Source organism: Columba livia, chromosome 4 (genome assembly GCF_036013475.1).
Source record: "Columba livia isolate bColLiv1 breed racing homer chromosome 4, bColLiv1.pat.W.v2, whole genome shotgun sequence".
Lineage (NCBI taxonomy): Eukaryota > Metazoa > Chordata > Aves > Columbiformes > Columbidae > Columba > Columba livia.
In genome coordinates this window covers 25,374,139-25,395,879 of record NC_088605.1, presented here as the reverse complement: position 1 = coordinate 25,395,879, position 21,741 = coordinate 25,374,139, and the positions used below count along the sequence as shown (strand labels likewise).

The window sequence follows — 21,741 nt, the reverse complement described above, 5'->3', positions numbered from 1 at the left end:
CACAAAGATTTAGTTTGAAATAACCATTTAAAAAATGAACTCTGAAGAACTGTTTATTAAAAATTTGACCTAGACTATGAGATTTGGGGTGCAGGAGGAAAGAACTCCAACTGATCAGAAAAGCGCATTAGAAATACTCTCTAACTCATATTCCAATAGCTATAGATCACTCACTCCCACATACAAACCACGTTGAGCTTCCATGTAGCACCAAACTCCTGTACTACATCAGGGCTATCCTTCCTGGTAAAAGAAACAGTTCCTAGAACTTTGCAGCTTACATGGTGCAGGTACAGAACTTAAAAGAAGTCTCTGATAGTCAAACATTCACTTCAAATTCCTCACCTGCTTTATGCCTGTTACAGGCCTTCAGTAGCTTCTAAGGAGTCAACTTTGGTAAGGAGCAACAGAAGTTCAAGGAAAATGTAGGACAGCTTTTCATGCTCTTAATTGCACATTGTCTCGCTTATGGTGCAAGTTGAACTGCATACCAAACTGTACTCAATATAATTAAAAGTCAAGAGAAACCAAGTCCTAAACTCTCTAGAGCTAGTGGGTTAAAACAAAAGCTCAGAGCTCATGGATTGCTACAGCAGCAGCATCAGTAAATGATTTTCTGATACATCTGTCCCTTGATATCCCCCAGTCAGTGCTGGCTGGCAAGGGACAGCAGCTCCGCAATGATTTGTCACATGTATTTCTCCTGTCAGCTTGTGGGTGGGAATCTGAGAGGGAACCCTACATGGTATGACTAAGTAATTTAAAAGGTGTTCAAACAGCCAAACTATTCATCATGGTCATCTCCCACAACAAAGTCTTAAGTCAATTTTCAATCAGTATTTTCTTGGCTTGCAGTTTCCTTCCCCTGCTTCACAGAGGCAGCGCTAACAGGGAAGAAGAGCACAACCTGCCCTGTGTGGGAGCAGCACAGGGACTGTGAGACATGAACATGGCCAGGGGCCTGTAACAGGAAGGCAGGTAAAGCTGCCTTGCTTTCCAAAGGATAAAGGCTCCTCAGGAGGTGTGGGTGGGCATTTGGAATGAAGCTTTCGCTATAAAACTGACATGGATTTGAGAGCTCAGGAAGAGCTGCAGAAGCAAGTTAGAAAGCAAATGCCTTAAAGGTAAAGGAAGCAGCTTGGTTTTCCTCTCATTGCTCAACAGAGGAGTGTAATTTGCTCTCCCAACACAGGCACACAGCAAAAGCAGTACATGAAAGATGAACCTGACAGAAATGAACAATACAGAATATTATGTAATTTTTAAGCTTTACTGCTAGGGAGGCTGATTTTGTTTCCGTACAGAACTCTAATCACTTCACTCTTACAGGGCAGTAATTCCAAGCATTTCTCTCCTGAAATCTCCTGCATCAGAAACAAAAGAAAGTCACCCACCAAAACCTATATATACATTGGTCCCATTCTGTACCATTACAAAATGCTGTGGAAAGGCAGTGTTAGTGAGAAGAAAATCAGCCAGCATATTTCATAATTTTTGGAGAAAAATATATTTTAAAAGTCCAGCCAGAATTACTCTAAACTTTTTTTAGAAGTCACAAAATTGAAAAAGTATGTTCATACTAGCATTTCCAAGGGTCATTCTGATACGCCCTTTGTTTAGATACAAGTAATTTGGAGAAGGGGAGAGCAGAAAGGAAAGTGGACTTACCATATGCATATATCTACAAGAGGCAACACTCCCAAACCTGCCATATAGATTTATTGCATCATCTGTGGCTCAGTCAAAATTCATTAGCTCCGTATGCGTATATGCGAGTATGGGAGGGTACGCGTGTGCGTATTCACACATCTGCTTTCAATTGATACACTGAGGAAATCCTACACAGTAGACATATGAAATGCCTTCAACTACAACCTGTTCCAAAGTGTGAAAGAGACAGAAAGAATTTAAGAAAGGGAGAATTCTTCCTCCCCAAAGGAGGACTGAGCTCAAAAAATGAGTCACTACATACCAAGATTGTTTTGCACTTCAACTAAAGTGTCACTAAAAGTTTAGTGCAAAGACTGAAACCAGTAAGGTAGTACGAAGTATACAAGAGACTAAAGTTTTCAGTAGGAATTACTGACTGGTACCTGAGAAACAACTCAAAGGAAATTTGAGTCTATTATTCAAGTTCCCAGTGATGCTGTCTTCAATCTGATTAGCTAGACACAGAGCTGCAATAATAAAAAATATTTGATTTTATATATACAGCTGTGACTATGATAAGCAAACAGAAGATCTGGACAATGAGGGAAGCCAACTATATTCCTTGAAATGTTAAGGTCCAGAGTACTCTCTGCATTCTCCATTCACTGAATCTTGCCCCATGTAATGCACCAATTCCAGTGGTAGGTACCACAAGGACCTAACGAAGACAGTAGTTCACAGCTCAGATCCATCTGGCAGGACTCTGTGCCCTACACAAAGCTTCACAGGAGGCACTAAGTCATGCTGATTCAAGGAGCTGTTAAATCAAACAAGGCCAAAACAGCGCCTATAAGTGTTGCCTTTAACACCAGACTGCAAAAGAAATGGCTATGTTGATCACAAACAACCTGCAAGTTGGAAACCATCTTTAACTTCATTCCCATAAGAACCTTTGTAGTGAGAGCACCCTGCATACAATTCTTACAAAAGAGTTCGGGTAGATGAAAGACACAGCTAGTTTCACTTCTTTATAAGTCATATCAAAGGGAAGACTCCTCCTTACCAGTCTCTACACAATGTAATTTTGTAATGCGTAGAGGGCCAGAGAGCTCTCCCAGCTCTATGTACATTTAACAGACTTCTGCATTTCTGCCCCAGTTCTGTTTTTGAAGCAGCACCCATGGGTCTGAAGGAGGGTTTAAACAATGTACAAAACTGGCATTTTAATTGGTGAGTTGGCAGGGGAGGAAGTCTTAAAAGACAAATAATGGGATTCTACAAAATCAGTACCCTGTATCTATGGGTATCTAATAGTCTTGCATCTGGGTAGGAACAACTCCAGTTCCAGTATAAGTTGGGGAACAACCTATTAGAGAGCAGTGTAGGGGAAAGGGACCTGGGGGTCCTGGTGGACAGCAGGATGACCATGAGCCAGCACTGGGCCCTTGTGGCCAGGAAGGCCAATGGCATCCTGGGGTGTATTAGAAGCGGGGTGGGTAGTAGGTTGAGAGAGGTTCTCCTTCCCCTCTACTCTGCCCTGGTGAGACCCCATCTGGAATGTTGTGTCCAGTTCTGGGCCCCTCAGTTCCAGAAGGACAGGGAACTGCTGGCGAGAGTCCAGCGTAGAGCAACAAAGATGATTAAGGGAGTGGAACATCTCCCTTATGAGGAAAGGCTGAGGGAGCTGGGTCTCTTTAGCTTGGAGAAGAGGAGACCGAGGGGTGACTTTATTAATGTTTATAAATACGTAAAGAGTGAGTGTCACGAGGATGTAGCCAGGCTCTTCTTGATGACAACCAGTGATAAGGACAAGGGGCAATAGGTACAAACTGGAACACAGGAGGTTTCACTTAAATATGAAAAGAAACTTCTTCACAGTGAAGATAACGGAACACTGGAACAAGCTGCCCAGGGAGGTTGTGGAGTCTCCTTCCCTGAAGACGTTAAAAACCCACGTGGATGCCTTCCTGTGTAACCTCATCTAGGTGTTCCTGCTCCAGCGGGGGGGTTGGACTAGATGATCTTTCGAGGTCCCATTCTGTGATTCTGTGATCTACGCGTATCTTAGCTGGTTGTTACTTATCTTAACCGTGTTTTTAGCATAGCCAAATCTTTCCACATCTGCCGATGGTCAAACCCAAGATTAATTTTAATGAACATCACAAACTACTGGGAGGGAGTTTGTAAGTGAAACCAAGTAAGGAATAGTACACATTTTCAAAGCTACTAGAATTCTACAGGCAAAAAACAATCTTCATACAAACATATACTCAGTCATTTGCTCTTGTGAAATAGCTTTAATTATTAAAATTTTCCTGGCAGGACAACACTCCTCCTCCAGATCTTTTCATGCCTCAAATAAGTCCTTTAGGACAATAACTACAACAACCACAACTCATCAGCGTATATGAAATTCTAAGAGTCAAGTGATTGTTCTAGTTATTTGCCACTATGTTTTCTTTTGAATTTTCCAAACATTTTGCAATATCATACACAGATCTAATTTTACACAGAACACTTAAAATACTGAAGGAGAAACATTGTAAGGCTGCTGAAAACTGAATAATAATTCCTAATATTGACCTCTTTACACACTGTCAGTAGTTTATCTTCAGAAAGAGGTGATATCATCTAAGAGAGAAATGTTATCTTGCTGATAAGCAGCTGTTACTTTTTCCATATAATGGTGTTTTCTTTAGCACAATACAAATCATTTAACTGACCTTTATTTCCTTTTATTGTTTGAAGATGCTAATCAATATTATAAACAGAGAATAGGAGCCAAGAATCTATACATTTTTATGTGCTTACTGTACTACAGATATTTTTAAAGTGTCTAAATAAGGGTGATTTTACAGTAAGGAAAAAGAAAAGCTTGAAAAGCTCTTACACAAAATACGCAAATTAACTCTGCACAGAAGCCATTTTGCTTGACTAGTCTAAATGGGATAATCTTGTCCAGGTCCTTTATCATAACATCATTTAACACATCCCAAAGACTCCCTTTCCAATCCTGATGCTTGACAACCATGACCTGCACTGAAATTACGCCTTTATCAGCAGTGCCATTTTTCCTGTCCGGTGTAATTTCCTGTCCCCTAAACCTGGGACCCTTCCTGCCAGTGTGTGCTCTGACCTGTGTGGCTGAGCAAAACTAATACACTAGCATAAACCTGATGATGGCATTTCATAGCAGCCACTAATAAGTGAAGTGTACAAGTACGTAAGGCCTTCAGAATTCTGTTCCACATGATTTAAACCATTGTGTTACATCTGGCCAGAAATGCCAGCAAAATACGGATGAGATATGACTTATGGAAAGTCAAACCTCAGCACTGCTGCAGCTTAAAAGAATTGTTTTCATTTACAGTCAGAGACCAAACATAAATCTACTGTTTATTGTTTGGCTGCCCTTTCCCCAGTAAGAGATTGCACAGTGCACTGCAAGAGACCATTCACAGTAGGACTAGGTTGAAACATGAAGAGCAGCTAAGCATAAAAAAAAAAGCCAGAAGGATTTGAGAAACCATTTACAGAACATCTGTTCTCAAACCATGTCCTCTCTCTGCACTTCACACACCAGATATCTCTGAAGAAGAATGGTGATTTTCCATTGAGTTCCCAGGGTCTCCTCCCTTGGAGACTAGTGAGCAGACTTTGCTCCAAGTCAAAGCATCCTTCAAGACGGCACACCCCTGTCTTTCAAATGCAACCACCCTCTGCCTGCTGCTGGCTTACTGCTACATCCTTGGCCACTGTAATGTACAGAATAGAAGTCACCGTGGTTGGCATAAAGCAATTGGTAACGCCCGGGACTCGGCACTGCCTATGGATGCCACGTGTGAGCTGGTCACCTCCTCACTGCTGTGAATGCTGCAATGCCAACCCGCACAGCAGGAGTTAATGCCAAGAGCAAGGTTGCCAGGTAGCATCTGTTTAACAAATCCAGCAACCTTCAGCTTTAAAAAAGAAGAAAATTCAGCAGCAATAGGCTTGCCCCAAAGCTCATCCAACCTTCATGAATAATGCAAATGAATTGACATTATAGTTTGACAAAAAAAAGGTACTATTTGGTTGCTCTCCTTTACTGTTAAGCCATGTAAAGCTGAGTGGGAAAACTGCACTTGTGAAATCAGTGTACTACTGATTTCTAAATTAATCAGTGACAACTTTTGTGTGAGAGCTTACACCTGTGTTTCCTACAGCTATAAACTAGAAACACTCTTCCACTACATTGCTAATACTGAACAGCTGGGGAAAAGGGGAGAGGAAAAAACCCAACACACACACACAAAAAAAAAAAAAAAAAAAAAAAAAAGGCAAAAGAGACCCCTTGCTAAACTGAATTATTTGGGACAGTAAAACTGTGAACAAGAGCTATCATTTCCCCCTTGCTTAAATAACAAGGGTTAGCAAGCAGAAGGATCACAATATCAGCCACAGAGGGAGAAACTGCATAGCAATGAAAGCTTTCAACATCCCACAAGAAAACAACCCAGCATAGTACAGGAAGGTTTCAGTAACTTCAGTTTCATGGTGGTTTTCCACATCACAGGCTGAACACACATGCCCACTAAGAATGCCACTTTGCTCCAAAAGCCTGACTTATAGCCAGACTTTTTGATTTTTTTGAAGGAGTCGATTTTTTTTTTTTAATAAAAGCTTTAACATCATGTTCTGCAAATAGAAAATTTTCATTATCTGAGTCTTCTGGTACAACTTGTTGATGATTTTGTTATTCTTAAGAGCTAGCAGAATTGTAAACCACTAGACAGCTATGCAGAAGCAAGAAGCTTGAGGAATGGAGAAAAAAATTTGGGGATGGGGTGGAGCATGGCATTCCATAGATCAAATGGTATCAAATATATCATTGTACAGACATTTGTTCCCAGTCATGCTGCATGCCACAAGCAACATGATAGCAGTTCCTAAATTTGTCCAAAAGGAAGAAGCCATTTGGACTTAAGGACAGAAAGAAAAGATATAGTCAGAAGCTCCAGACCTGAACTACTTTGAAGACTTCCCAGGCAAAAGACAATGCTCTTTGCTACCAGATTAATTCCACAACTAATTGAGACAGTTCAGCCCAGCAGCTGTGAGCAATGTCACAACAAGAGCACGCCGCTGGACTTGGCACAAGGCAGGACAGCCTCAGCTGCCCTTCCCCGGGACTGCTGGGATACTTTAATGAATGTATATATACATGCCAGCAAGCAACAGGCAGTCACACGAAATCTGCGATATTTTTATTTTACTCATATAAATTCAAACACAAACAAAACTGTGGTGTTCATTTTTGTTTGGCTGGGTTTTTGTTTTGGTTTGGTTTTTTCTGCAGTAAGTTTAGGCAGAGTACTATAGGAGACTTAACATATCCCACTTCTTTCTCATTCAGTGATGAAATTGAACCACATACATCAACTACAAATAAGAACACCCAGAAACTCTAAGAGTTTCATAACTTCCCCTTAAAGGGGGGAAATGAAAGAAGGGAAATAGAGGAAAAAAAAAAGCCACATGCAAACACAATTTGAAAAAGCCACACACAGCTTCTAGAAACAGGGGGAAAAAATAAGAAAATTAAGAAAAAAAAACCCTCCAAAACTGAGAATTCCAAAATGCTCTGATCTGGCAGAGCATCTGCCTGGCATCTGCCGAGCCCACTATAAGAGCTCACTTCCTTGCAAAATTTCAGTCCCTGAACATAAATTGCCTCAAAGTGATTGATGTACAGAAGAAAAGGATGGAGCTATCTTAAGCTTCTTGGAAAGAATACACTTGTGAAGACAAAGGTGTAGTTTACAAACTACAATAAAATCTGTGTATATCAATCATCATCCTGCAGTCCTTTTAGGGGTTTTTTTGGTGTTTGGTTTGGGGGGGGTGGGTTTAGGGGTTTTTGTTTGTTTGTTTATTTGTTCATTTTCTCTTCCCAGACAGCTAATTTCTTCTCATCTTTGAACTAAATAGAAAAACCACAAGAGCCCAGTTCTGGCCCCGGGAGCGGTCAGGAAGTCCTGCAGCAGAGCCAAGCACCGCAGCTGTGGTCTGAGGTTAACCTCAGGTGCCACGAGGATGGGGTGAAGCATTGTCTGATGGCACATCCAAGAGCAGCCAACCTGCTTTTAACCAGACAGCTGGCACAGCACAGCCATGCCCCTGTAGCTCTGAGAACAGCAAGGACATGCCATTTTTCTGGCTTAGCACAATGAAACTTGGGAGATAAATACTTGTTCTTCAAGCCCATTGACCCTGAGAAAGCTAGAGGCTTGGTCAATAATCATGTCCACCATATTCCTTCTTTGTTGGACCGAGTTATGGTAGTGGTAACAATCTGCCCATATATAAGTTGCTACGAAATCAAACATTAAATCCACATTCTGGCATATTTTGTCCAATTGACACCTTTTCCCTGATAAAGTCCTGCCTAAAGGCTGTTGCACAGCCTGCTCAGCATTTGAATGGGTCAGCCCATCAACTAGAACAGGTCTTGGCTGGGCTAAAAAGGTACTCAAGACAGCAAGCCATGTCCATGACATTCCTTCTGCTGGCAGAGTGGGGACTGCGCAGCACGTAAACAGAGAGGAAACGCTGCAAGTCTCGTGGCCAGGAAAAGTGGCCGACATCAGGTTAGGAACAGTCTTCTTTGAGCCACCACAAGTTTTGTGTGAGACAGAAGAGGAGGGAGGCCATCAGCACCTTGGGGGAGCAGAAACGGGAGGGAATTCCAGGAGTAGTTGGCAATATAGCAGATATCATGTTACAGTGTACATTTTAGAAAAGGAATGTAATTTTTAAAGATGGCCACAGGCCTCAGTCAAGCTGTGCTCTTTGTACAGCCTTCCCCTCCTGCCACATTCCCTGTTGAGTGGCATCAGTGATACAGCTGATGAGTCCACTAAAAGACAGGTACATTGTCTAACACAAGGAACGGGTTACAGTGCACTGAACTGACATGCAAGGTGCTTCCGTGAAGGCATTCACACATCCCCATTTATTACAGAATATTTTCTGGGCAGCAAAGCTGCCTAATGCTACTCTGTCTCACTTCCAACCTCCACATTCAAAAAGCTCCTTCCCAGCTCCAGCTGGAGACTATGTCCATTTACGTGCACAGCTGCCCAATTAGATGTAGATTCCGCACTTGAATGTTGGAGGAGTCCAGTTTTTCCCATATATAATGCTATTAGTGCTGACTGGAGAATATCAATTAGGTACAAGTGTTTCATACTGATTAGGTGTTAAGATTCTGTGTGTATATACCTTTGGATAACAGTTATCAAGTATTCAAATGACTCATGTACTTTGCTGTGCAACAGGTCTTGTTTTTCTCTAATATAAGCTAAAATCTACAAAGCAAGAGGTAAGGAAAAGGAGCAAAAGAGGGGCAATTTCCAAGCCAGGGAATCTGCCCAATAACACTATCAGGGTCACAGCTGCAAGGCCAAGAAACCAATAACAGGAGAAAAACAAGGGGAAAAATACCACTACACAAGCTCAATGGCTTGAGTGGAAGAGCTTTGAACAACAGATCCTTAAGAGCCATCAAGGATCTTAAAGTGCTGTGCAGCAGCAGCAGACTGGAATCTGACTTAACTCTGGGCTTTTAAAAGAAGCCTGGCACATGTCCTCATCAAATGCTGAGCATGTTCACAGGGTCTGTAATGATGTAGAGTTCTGTGCAATAGCAGGTTAAACCCTCACAATTAAAAAAGAAAACCCACAAACACATTGTTTCCCATCATGCCAGCCAGATGTGATGGAAAAGGATGCTGTGTTCCAACAGCCTCACCTCATAGCAAAGTCCATCTCTGAAGTCAGTCCTCAGAGACAGGTGATTTTTGGCCATTGCTAAGGGCCAGCCTAGAGCAGGGGACATGAGCTGCCTCCAGCAAGTGGAGCTGGTCACTGTCTTCATTGCTCTACCCTTGATCACTTAACTGAATCTAAGAGGGCAGGATGAAAAGGTCAGGTGTACTGCACCTACATATATTCAACATTGTTTATATGACAGATGGAATAAAAGCCACTTCAAGACTGACAATAAAAATCCAACTTCTATCTTTGTGTGTCATCCTGCTTTGACTCATAAATGCATGTGAACATTTGTACAATGAACTTCAACTGAATATGTCATAACATTGTTATGCTGAAACTAATTTTCCCCTGAAATAAAGATGGTGATGCTCCTCATGCTGACAGCCACAAAAATCTCCACAGGAACTGAATTACTAGAATAAATTTAAGCTTCAACACCATCTTTCCCCCATCAAAAGTTATTATGCCAAGCAAATAGTTTACATAAAGCTCTAATATTTAGTTCATGTGAGCCAATTATTTTCATTTGACAAAACCAGTTAAGAAAAATTCTAGCTTTAGAATTTTTATTCACCACATTTATTCAAGTACTCAGAGACAAGCCTTCAAACTCCTTAAGAGATGGTAAGATGTGACTAAGTCTTGGATCAACTTTGTTTATTCAAATTTGTGACTAAGAGTTACTTTGCAAATCTTTTCTTTACATATATTTGTCTGCTTGTTTATTTTCTCCCCAATTCACATTTTGATTTAAAAATTGGGTCCTCAGTAACATCTAATGAGTGAACTGAATGGTCATACAGTAGAAAATACCGACAAAACCTGTCTTTTATTCCAAATGCTTGGTGTGGCTCCAATACCTCCGTAAACAAAACCACAACAGGACTGACAAGAGTTGTAACACTTTCAGGTAAACTCTATAAGACCCTGGTCAGAGAAATCACAGGAAAAATACTACTAATGCACCTACAAAAACATATCCTACAGTCCATACCCTAAACTTTGAGGCCTGAAGTCAACTAGATAAAGACTGATAAATTGTGCCTGTCTTCTGTAAGGTTTTCTGCAATGGAACCCAAGGAAGCACAGAGGGAGTTAGCCAGCCACTTTCTTCCACCCTTTGGGAATAGAAAGTCTGATTTTTCAGAGATGGGAATCTGATAATGCTCACAAATATGAAGGAATGGGGAAAATAAACAAGCCCCACTTATGATGACTAAATTCTTGCCAGCAGGATATAACTACCCTCTTTACCGTATTTGGGTCTTTTTCTAAATCCCTCACAAGACAATGTCTGAATCAAACTAGTGCAACATACACATTCCAGAAACAACTTCTCAGTGAGGGTGACAGAACACTGGAACAGGCTGCCCAGGGAGGTTGTGGAGTCTCCTACTCTGGAGGCATTCAAAACCTGCCTGGACACATTCCTGTGTAATGTCATCTAGGTGTTCCTGCTCCAGCAGGGGGGATTGGACTAGATGATCTTTCAAGGTCCCTTCCAATCCCTAACATTCTGTGACTCCAGCTCCAAATAAAACTCTTGCTTAATCCTCTTTTGGGTACCTTCATTTTGCCAGCTCTTCCCCTTACCTCAAGGTCAGCTACTTTGGGAAAAAGAGTGTATTCTCAGCTTTTCAAAAATCACCTGGACCTACAGGACTTAGCATCAAAAGGTATTTTTCTCAGTGCCTGGTTATCAAGTGTCTGCCATGCAACTTTCCACATTCTATTTGCCATCAACAGAAACCTGCACAAAGCTACCTTGTGCTAAAATCTCAAGTTTCTCCTCATTTCCACAAGAGACACTAGCTGCAAGCATTTTCCCATGGTTCCAGCCAAAACTTTTATTCTGCTTACCTGTGTCCCCATTCGGGAGCCTATACTCTACCACTGCCCACTGTCATAGTGCAACTATTGTTCTGAGAGATGATTTCATGCCAACACACCAACAGACTGGTATGAGGTAGACCCTGTGCTTCAAAGCCAGACAGATAGAGTTCCCTTTCTGATCAACACTTATCTTACGAAAATGTTAATAGCAGTCTTATGACGGCATCCCAAAACTTAACTCAACTTAAATATACAGTTTTTCAATCCCCTGAAGCTTTTACGTGAGATAAGCCAGACCATGTTACAGTTGCAGCACAAAAGCAGATAAATAAACCAAGCTTTCACGCTAGCATTTAAAGGGTCATAATGTACTTTGAAAATAGCCAAAATTTTTTAAAAGCTGAAGGGTCTCCAATGCAAGAGTGATTCTCTCAGACAAGTCAGAAATTCACCTCCTACCTGGATGTGATTGTATCAGTTTTCTGTCCCCACAGCCTTCCAAGAATTAGCTGCAGGGAAATGCGACGTCACTTTAAATGCATAGTTGATGTGCCTGTGCACACCTGACATGCACCTTCTCTCTAGGCTTCCCGGTACCATGAAGAACCACCAGCTAGTAGGATCCGAGTTTACACCAAGTATCTTTGACGTAAACTGTTGATATTTTACAGCTGAAGATTGTACATTGCGACAGTGCTGTCCTTACAACTGCACTGACTTGTACATACCCAAAGAAGGACTATGGGGACAAAAAAGTGAAAAGGCCCACTATACTGGTCTAGGTTGATGCCAGGTCCTGCACAATATTCCCTGAACAATCCTTTATTTTGTTGAGTGCCCATTGCCTGTGAATATTTAGCACACTTCGAGTTCAGAACGTTGTAATGTGGGTTGCACCAGATATACCACTTGGACTCTAAGTCATCCTACTTCCACAGCAACTGAAGTGATTTATTGATTGTCAAGATGAAGTAAAATGTATTGTGGTTCCTAGTCAAATTTGTTATAGATCCTTTATTACAGATAAATTATTTAGTTTCTCCTACCACCATTAGAAAAACTGACACACATCTGTTATTGTTAAATGTACCTAACAGCCTCAAGCAGTTTTTACACCTTGTACTTTGGTCGAAAGAGGAAAGTGAAATTTGCAGATTTTTAAAACTAAGACCAAAAAAAATCCCTACTTCAAATCTGCCACAAGACATTTCACATTTTAAAGAATTTCAAATGAATACTGTTGTCCAGTATTAAAAAACAAACAAACAAAAATGCACAACCAAAACAAAACAATAAACACCAACGCATCATAGGTATTAAATAAACCATTTGGTTTGACTTTTCATTCTAATTACATAAGTTAGCGAAGATGTTATTGAGATAAAGCAGATTTAGAATAGCATAGTGATAGCAAGCAGATCCACTACCGAGACAAACTGACGGAGTAAGCTTTCACAGCCTTTATGACAAACAAATTTTGATCTATTAACCTGCACATGCTGATTTTCAGCCAAAGAATTCAGACAACCTGAATACCAAGGAACAGACGACTCCACACAACAGGACAGATGTTGCCGACTAGCCTGCCCAGCCGTCTTTCCTACCACAGGTCATTTCAAAACTCCTAATGTATGGACTAATTCATCATGATTTCTTATTTCCAAAAGTGATCATAAAAACACACACAAAAAAAAAAAAGTTAAATTCCAGTTGAAACATGTATAGTAAGACAGAAAATTCATGCTGGACAAGGCCTTTGATTGTCTTTATCCAGGGAGGTGAAGACAGAAGGTCTGCAAGGCTAGTCAGAAGAGTACTAATAATTACAACAGTTTATTATCTATTAGCAAGGAAAATAAGTCACTAGGACTGTATCCTGGTAGGATAAATAAAGTTTCCTAGCTAAGGGCAGTTCAGCCCTGCTTCTTTCCTGTTGGGACAGCTAATGGTGACACTAGTCTCAAATCTTGTGACTCAACAGCACCCACGCTGCTCTCTCATTTAGGCTGGTGCCAACTTTAAAGCACATGGTCCAGCAAGGTATGAGAGTGATGGAAGTGAGAAGACTGGAGAAAAGGAAAGTGCCTGAGAATTATAAAGAACAAAGAACTGGTATTAAAACAAGGAAAATTCATTAGGTCACTCATACCATAGGAGACTGAGATTGAAAGCCTCAGAGAGAAACAGTTCAGGCAAGGACAGTGATATTTCCTTGCGTGTATAATTTGCACGTAGACAGCAAAAGTAGGAAAGGACTGCGGGGAGTTGAAGAGATGATCTTATATTTCAGCCAGCTCCATGGCTTGCTCTGAGACTTGAATACTCTCCTGGCTTGTGCCACTGTGCTCAGTTGTGTTACCAGTCAAGTCATCTCCATCAGGCTTTTGAGAGCTGATTACTAGTCACACGTTGCTCATTTGCTATGAGTGCCTGGCATCCCAGCGCATGGAGGAGAGCCATAGCTGTGCCTCTGTAATGCTACAGAATGCTAAGTACACAGCAAAGAATGCAAGGTCTTAGGAGTCCCCAATTAGCATACGGTCTTGAATCTCTTTTCTCTGTACCATGGTCCTGGCGTGATGGCATGAAATAACATTCATGTTTGCAAAGAACTTTTGGGCAAAGATACTTTAGTGATGAGCACTACAGAAGTCTGAGAAAGTAATTCTGTCCTCAGGATTTGGTTTGAATAGCACATAATAAACATGGCATAGGACTGCATGTTGAACAGTAAGGAGAAAGTGAAACACTGAATAGCTGTTCATTATGAGCTGCGCTATTCAATCTGTGCAATAAAGAGATACTCAGAAGAAACACAGCAGTGACCACGTATTTAATATGCATGCCCATGAAGAAGAATTGAGCTTGCAGAGACAACACTATTGTATTATTTTAGCAGGCCTGACCCTACAAATTTCATCACATTCTCCAAGACTGAAGACAGAAACTTACACATGTAATTATTCAGATAACTCTTCATTTGTATTTAGCAGTCTTCAGCAAGATTAAATTCTAAGATGCTGGGTACTAGATGAATAAAATAAAAACTCATCCACTTCCTTAGAGAAAATACAGCACACCTCTTGGTAATTTAATGTTTTAAGTTGGCACACGCAATTCACAAATGCTGCAAGCACGGGACAGGAGATGAAGTGCCAAAAGAGTGAATGGTCAGATAAAGTATATGCTCAAATGAAAAACAGTAAGAAAAAGAAAAAATTAAGAAGCCCAATGGAAGAAGCTTTCTTGTGTTGTCCTGAAGTCACATAGCTTGGCTGGGCTTTAGAGGAGGCTAAAACTCCAGCAGTAGCCCAGAGACACACTTTATGTACAGGAAACTGTCATTTGCATTAGTATTCACTTGCCTTCTTACAAGCTGTGCTGCTCATGAGGGCAGGAAGCTGGATTTTCTGGTGCTGTATACAAGAAAGCTCTATTGGTGTAGAAAATTGGGTGTTCTCAAAAGAATACCCTGAGCCTTCCTCAGCTTTCTGCAATATTTTACCAACTGATATGATATTAGAAGCCATCATAATCATAATAAATTCTAAAAAATCATCAATGTACTTTAAAAATGCAAACAATTTCTTTTCCCATTTAGCTTAAGGAATTTACTTCTGTTGTCATAACTTAAAACCACAACAAAAGAGAGCAAACTAAGGCCAAGTTACTCTTAGCATGTTAAATTTTTAAGGCAAAATTGTAAGTCTCCTGTAAAAATTTAAGCATATAATCTTATGGTAACAAGAACCACCAGGAAACCAGAAGTCACTCTATCCAGTTACAAAATTTACCCTAAAATCAGAATGCTAGAAAAGAAAGCTAGTTAACATCTGGACTCAGTAAGGAAATAAGAAGCCACACCAATAACCGAAACATCAAAATGCACTCTTTCAAGACACACATTTATGAAACCTCCCAATCAGGGACTAAATAATTAAAGAGGTCATCTTGAGCTAGAACCTTGTCTCCAGCCTGGACCACTGCCAAGGGCTGGCAAACGCCAGGCAATACTGGTAATAGAAGTATTACATAGGAATCTCTATAAGCTACTTTATAAATATGAAAATGGAAGTCAGCCAGTGGGCTTTTGGACACTGATGGGCTTTGGCTTTGTTGGGCAGGGCTGGTAGTTTTTACTTTAACTGCAAAAAAAAAAAAAAGTCCCAGAAAGCCAAGTTCAACTCTCATTTCCACCAAGCTTAGCTGGGTCATCTGCTTGGCTTGCAATGTCACTCTAAACCAATCATTGGGATAGCTGAGTACAAGACGGCAAAAACAGAAGGCATGGACTTTAAATTCTTTGGTCTTTGAGAGAAAGCTGGACATGTAAATTGAGTCTCTCATTAAAGAAAAAGTCAATTTCTCAGTACATACTCAATAAATCTTTCTGCTGATGAAATTTTAGAAAGCAAGTCAGTTTTTATAGTCTTCAACCTCAAGAATATGAACCTTTCAGTTACAGACACAGTAGCAGGAATATTTTTTTTAATAGGGTGTAATATTCTTCTCTCATTCTAGAGACAGAATTCTGTTGTGTCAGATCATACTCAAAACCACATATCTGCATTTCCAGTTATTTTCCAAATACAAAATGGGCTGGTATCTGAAATCGATAATCTCTTAAACCTAAGTCAGTTAAGTCCAAAAATACAATACACATCAGCTGAATAGAGTATTGGAAATTTATCTCCTGTTGAAAAGGACATCAGTTCTTTCACCCTTCTATTCATGGCTTCATTCTTTCTAATAATGAAAACCACCTTTGTTTTCCTCCTTTCACACCCATCGTTAGCCCACACGAGAACTGCTCACCAGAAGCATATCAAATTCACTGAGTGTACTCTGGCAGGAGGATAAATCAGAAAAAACCTGATGAGTCTAGGGAAAGGGTACAGGTATGATAAAAATTACGGGCTTATCACAATTCTTTTTAGATTGCATAGAACATTATAGACACAATGTGTGAGTAGGTGTCACTAGAGCTGAAGTCAGATGCAAATCATGAGAGACCAATACATATGCTTAATATTCCCTTCATCATGCAGGAGACCCAAGGCCAGTGAGAAACATACTAGAAAAGAAACAGATGTGGTGAGAGTACACACCCCAGTTAGAGTTCTTCTTTTACCTACTTAGCAGCAGCAAAACAACCTGCATAATGAAACAAAGCCTCTCCAACCAGCCTGCACCAGCACCTGGACAAACTAAGCTACAGATCCGAAATAGAACTGACTCCTGATTTTAATTACAGGAGGAACACTCCCACATTAGCTTAAAACTGGAGCTACTGAACCATAAGACACAAGTTACATCCAGGTGACTGCCAAGCAGCAGAGAAGCAAGAGTAACAGCCACTCAAGCACCAAGTGTCCTCAAGACACGAAGAACCCTCCTCTAGCCATACTCAGCCCAGCTGTGCTGATAAGAACTGCTGTTGCCACCTCCACAAGAGAGAAGGACACCAGGTTGGAGGAATACCATTTGCACCATCAGCACTGGCAGAAGGCATTAACACCAGTGCCATGATCACCAGTGCCGTCACCACCACCAATACAAGACCTTTCTTCCCAAGACTGTGCTACCCATGTGGCCAAACCTGGGAACTACAATAATCATCTTCAGGGCATGAACAATACAAACACATGCTGAGAGAGACATTCTTGTTGCTTACAGACTTCACTGAGTGTTCAGGGAACAGTTCAACATAGAGCCTCAACTGCACATGTGGTATCGGTCGTGTCTCAAGAACAAGCAAAGCTGAACAAAGTCTTGCTTTTAAGGTTATGGCTTGAAATATATTGCGGAGGAGGGGAAGAGGTAGAAAAAGGAGGGTACTTATGGTAAGTCTTTACTCTTTGCACATGAAACAATTAAGCTGGAACTCCAAATATGAAGGATAAAGGGCAAATTTAAAAATGAAAGCACTATAGAATTAATTACTGGTTTAATGAATCTGCCAAATATCAGCACACTCCCGGCAAAGAGTTCTGGCTGCAGAAAGCCCTTAATTCCAATGAATAACTAATTGGGAATAATGTCAGCAAAACAGCTGTCAGGATGAAATGTTGCTCAAGTTGACTAGAGGAACAACTGCCTAGAGCTGGAAAGCAATACATTCAGCCCAACCTCAAAACAAAGTGCAGGAGCTGACACCACAGTTTAACCAACATCTGCCACCACCACCACCTTCTATCTTAAAAACAGGAGTATGAAGGACAAAGATAGAGCCAACAAAGAAGTAACTCTCCAGAAAGACAGTAGTGTAACTCTGGAATGGCTCTGAGATTTATCTAAGTCTCTTCCAAAGAGAAGATGAGGCAAATCAGTACCTATCTGTACTCAATGCTTCTCACTTTCCACTAAGGTGGAAAGGGATATTAAATGCTGGTACAGAGTAACTATTAAGAAAAGAAACAACTTCACAGAAACCATGTACCAGAGGAGGTCTGTTAGGCTTTCCCGAGCGACTTACTGAAGGCAGAATTGCTATCCTATATTTCCAGTAGAAAGAGCTGCCTTCCCCCTGCCTCATGAGCCTGCCTCCAACCAGGACTCCACAGAAAAATAAAAGGATTTTACAGTGGATTAGAAATGCCTGATCTCGCTTATATCCTCTGAAGTGCCTGTTACAGTTTGTATTCTCTTGATGCTCTTTGTCCAGACTCTGCTCCTGCTCATCTCTTCCCTTCTCTCAACTAAATTTCTTGGACTTTTTTTCTCTGCATCATATTTGGACTGGCTTGTCCAAATGGTTAAGACAGGATAAGATCATTCATCAGTAGCTCAAGGCGTAGCAGTTGCTCTGAGCCAAGACCTCACCTACTTGGTTAAGCTCCAACCTACAGCGCAGCAAATAAGAGATACTGCATTTCTTACCTAAGAAATAAATATACTCTGGTTCATATGATGGTACTTGCATTGGCAATGCAGCTTTATCAGTCCTTCAAAATAGCACTAAAAAGCAGGGCCCATTCAGAAACCCAGGACAAGTTTGGAAGAAAAACCTTGAAGCTATATGCACCAGAAGATATGAAGATACATGGAGGATGGATGACCAACCACACACAAATTATTCAAGAGAGCTTTCAATAGCCATTCTCCTACATAAGGATATTTAAAGCACTTATGATGCAGACAGCTGGCAGCATACATGTGACAGATGCATCGAGTGCCTTTTGCCATACTGCTCCACATTAACAGATGGGTTACTGGGCAGTCATTTACTGACACCAAAATGCCCCAACCTTGCCCAGACAAACAGCAAGTGAAATGGCCCAGAACCCTCTAGTCAATCAAAAGTCAGATTTGAATCAGATGGGTTGTTGATGAGCAAGAAACAGGCACCCTGATTTAGTAGCAAGAATGAAGTTGCAGCCCTCCAAATAATTAGTCCAAATAATCTGCCACTGCACTGGGACTGAAACAGCTATAGTTATCACACTCCAGAAATTCCCAAATGTGCCTCTTCCCTCCAAGAGCCTCATTAGACCTCTGGCAGGAAAAAAATCACAGCTCTGAGGAGCAGAAAAAGTGCACAGGCCAACAAATACTGCTTGGAGCTCAGTTGTTTTTAAGACACTTCCATGGCAATCCATAAATGCAATTGGTCGTAGAGGAATTGTCAGACAGCAGCTCTTTTTGTCTCATGCGATTTCCTAAGGAAATCTGCCATGCTACACCTCTGGACAACACAGGACACAACTGCACATACTTGAAGTGACCTTTTACCCTTGACAAAAGCATTCTGCATTATAGAAGAGCCATTTTTCTAACTTGCTTTTTGTTGAAGAAATGAAATCACCTCCTCAAAGTAAACACAAAGTACCAGCAAGAGTTTTGATAAGTGTAGGCATCTCAGCTTTGTTGACTCTATTGCATCTGCTTCACCAACCACTTACACCTTGCACGTAGTTGTAGTTTTAAGTCTAAGGCCCTCTATGTCCCAACCAGACAAAAAAAATAGGAGTTTATGTTTTGCTCTCTCCCTATGTTTTGGTGTATGGCATGACTACCTTCTCCCTCTCAAACAACCACAACACCAGCCACAACACCAGCCACAACACCAGCCAAAAAAAAACCCAACCAACCAAACCTCAACATGGTTGAGGTTGCATGCACTGGTAGTGTTCACCGCCCATAGCTAACACTGACAGCCCGTTCTCCACCAGCACCTATTTCCTTGGAGTGCTGGAGCCCAGATCAAGCTGCAGGAACCTGTAATTTTGATGCTTCATATTGGAGTTCCCATCCCGTACAAAGGCTGCCACCACTGCTACTTCTGGAAGTCAGCTCCTCCTAGTCACGTAGCCCTGTACCCACAGTGACAGGATACTCCCTTTTCCCTACGCAGAGATCCCTCTTATGCTCTTTCTTTCTCTTAAGAGACACCAAGAGACAGGAAAAAAGCGGAAAACAAAAGCTTTCAACACAGTTTGAGATTGCACCACTTCCAAGAAGTTTGCTCTGGCTTTGATCTATTGATTTCAAAGCCCTTCATGTGGGAAGCCGAAATGCCAGTTTTCTCCACACAATTCTAAAATGAAAAAGAAAACCCAGTATGGCACTGGAGAATTAGGCGCTGCACTAAAATACTAACAAATATTGAGGGGGGCAGAAAAACCACAAATACCAGATCTGCCTATAACCAGAATGTGCACTCAAAAGTCTTGGTTGAAATCCAAAAATAAAAAGTAAAGAATTAAAACTATTATTCAGCAGTGCTACATCAGAGACACTAGCAAACTACAATGAATGGAAATTAATGGATAAGAACCCAAAAGCACTGGTAGACAAGTTTTCTATTAAATCTTACTGGAATGTCACCTCAGAGCTACCCCTGTGAATTTTCATTAAGTTATCCCACAGCTATCTAAAACAGCTTTGCTTACTTTCTCCCCTGAAGCTACTCCCAAGAAGCAAAATGAGGGAATGGAATGAGTAGCAAAGCATTCATTACTGAGATGCATTTTTATATGAAAGTATGGGTCTTTTTGTTTAGGTTACTCTGAGAAGACTCTAGCAGTGACTGCAGTGCACCCTTCTTATGTGAGGCCGGAATAAACCCAGTTTAAAGTTTGTCTTTGAAGAGCACCTATAGCAAGTGAACCTCTGCAAATCCAACTGGGGGACTGCTTCCCAGGAGAAAATAATCATTGAAAGATAAGTGAGGGAGGTGAAATTACTTTGCAGCTTTATTTTTAACACCCTGCTCCCTTTACACTCATCTCCTCACAGGGAGTATTTTAACCCTCAGCTGTGCTGTGCCAATCTAAGAGGCTCTGGATGCCAGGAACCGCAACACAAGAGCCACCACCTCCGCGTTCATAAGTGGCCCTGTGCCTGGGCCATCCCGAGAGAAGGGTAGCATATCGCCTACAGCCCATCTCACCTGAAGGCAAAAGCCCCCACCGTGGCAGAAATCACCCATCAGCCCAGCACCCTCAGCACTGCAGCAACACAGGCAGAGCAGTGCTGGTCTGAGGGAAGGAGAAAATAAGGCCCCAGCAAGACTGAAGTTCTGCCTGTTCATAATTAAAATGTTGAGAGAGTGCTTTTGCTTCTCTTTAGAAGAGGCAAGCTGTTTCTAATAAAAGATCATTTGAGTCGCTTGAACTTTGTTGATTTATGAGTTTTTTCATGTTAGTCCAAAACTTAAGGCCCCCTTGTCGAAATAAAAATTGGTTTTGGGAGGGGTAGGATGTTAGGCTAAGCTTTTATATAATTTCTTTCAACTCAGGCGAGAGTCACCTTTATGACTGACTGATTCTGACACCTCCTCTTTCTTGCCAGCACAATATTTTTCTGGAAAACAGTTTATTTTCTTGGCTATCTCTAACTGATCCGAACACTGGCAGAAGACAGACACTGCAAATGCATGCTCCCAAATCACGACCTTCCGTTTTCTAAACCACAACTTGAAAAAACAACCCATCAGAACCAGGAAAATGATAAACAGAAAAAGCACTTAGATAGTTAGCTTCATTTTTTTTTCCCGTTTAGACTACGTATTTACAGTTATGCTTCTGGATTGAAAGAAAATTTCCAGAGTTGTTTTTGTTGCAACCATGTAAGTGAGTTAGCCCACTGAAATGAATCACAACAATCGCACAGAAACAAAGCCAAGGCATTCAGTGCTTAACAGCCTGGCACACTGGGCACTTCTGGTCTGACAGGGACGAGACAGTCACTTCTGCCTCTCCTCATTCCTCCCTCCGCTTCCCCAAACCCAGTCAGAAAATGCTCGCTGCCAGATAGCAGACTTCAGCTAACACACCATTGTGGGCCAGCAGGCAGTTAATAATATTGAAAACAAGGAATTACACACACACACACACACATAAAACAAAATGAAACAACAACAACAAAAAACCACAAACAAAACAAAAACAAATCAACCAAACAAAAAAAAAAAAACACGCACCAAAACAGGCGGAGCGA

General features: G+C 41.2%; 1 protein-coding gene across 12 annotated transcripts in view; it reads right to left on the bottom strand.

The window, feature by feature from the left end:
* The window catches only part of LIMCH1 (LIM and calponin homology domains 1), a 180,961-nt gene that overhangs the window by 149,397 nt on the left and 9,823 nt on the right, over positions 1 to 21,741 (bottom strand). The gene's annotated exons all lie outside the window — the stretch shown is intronic.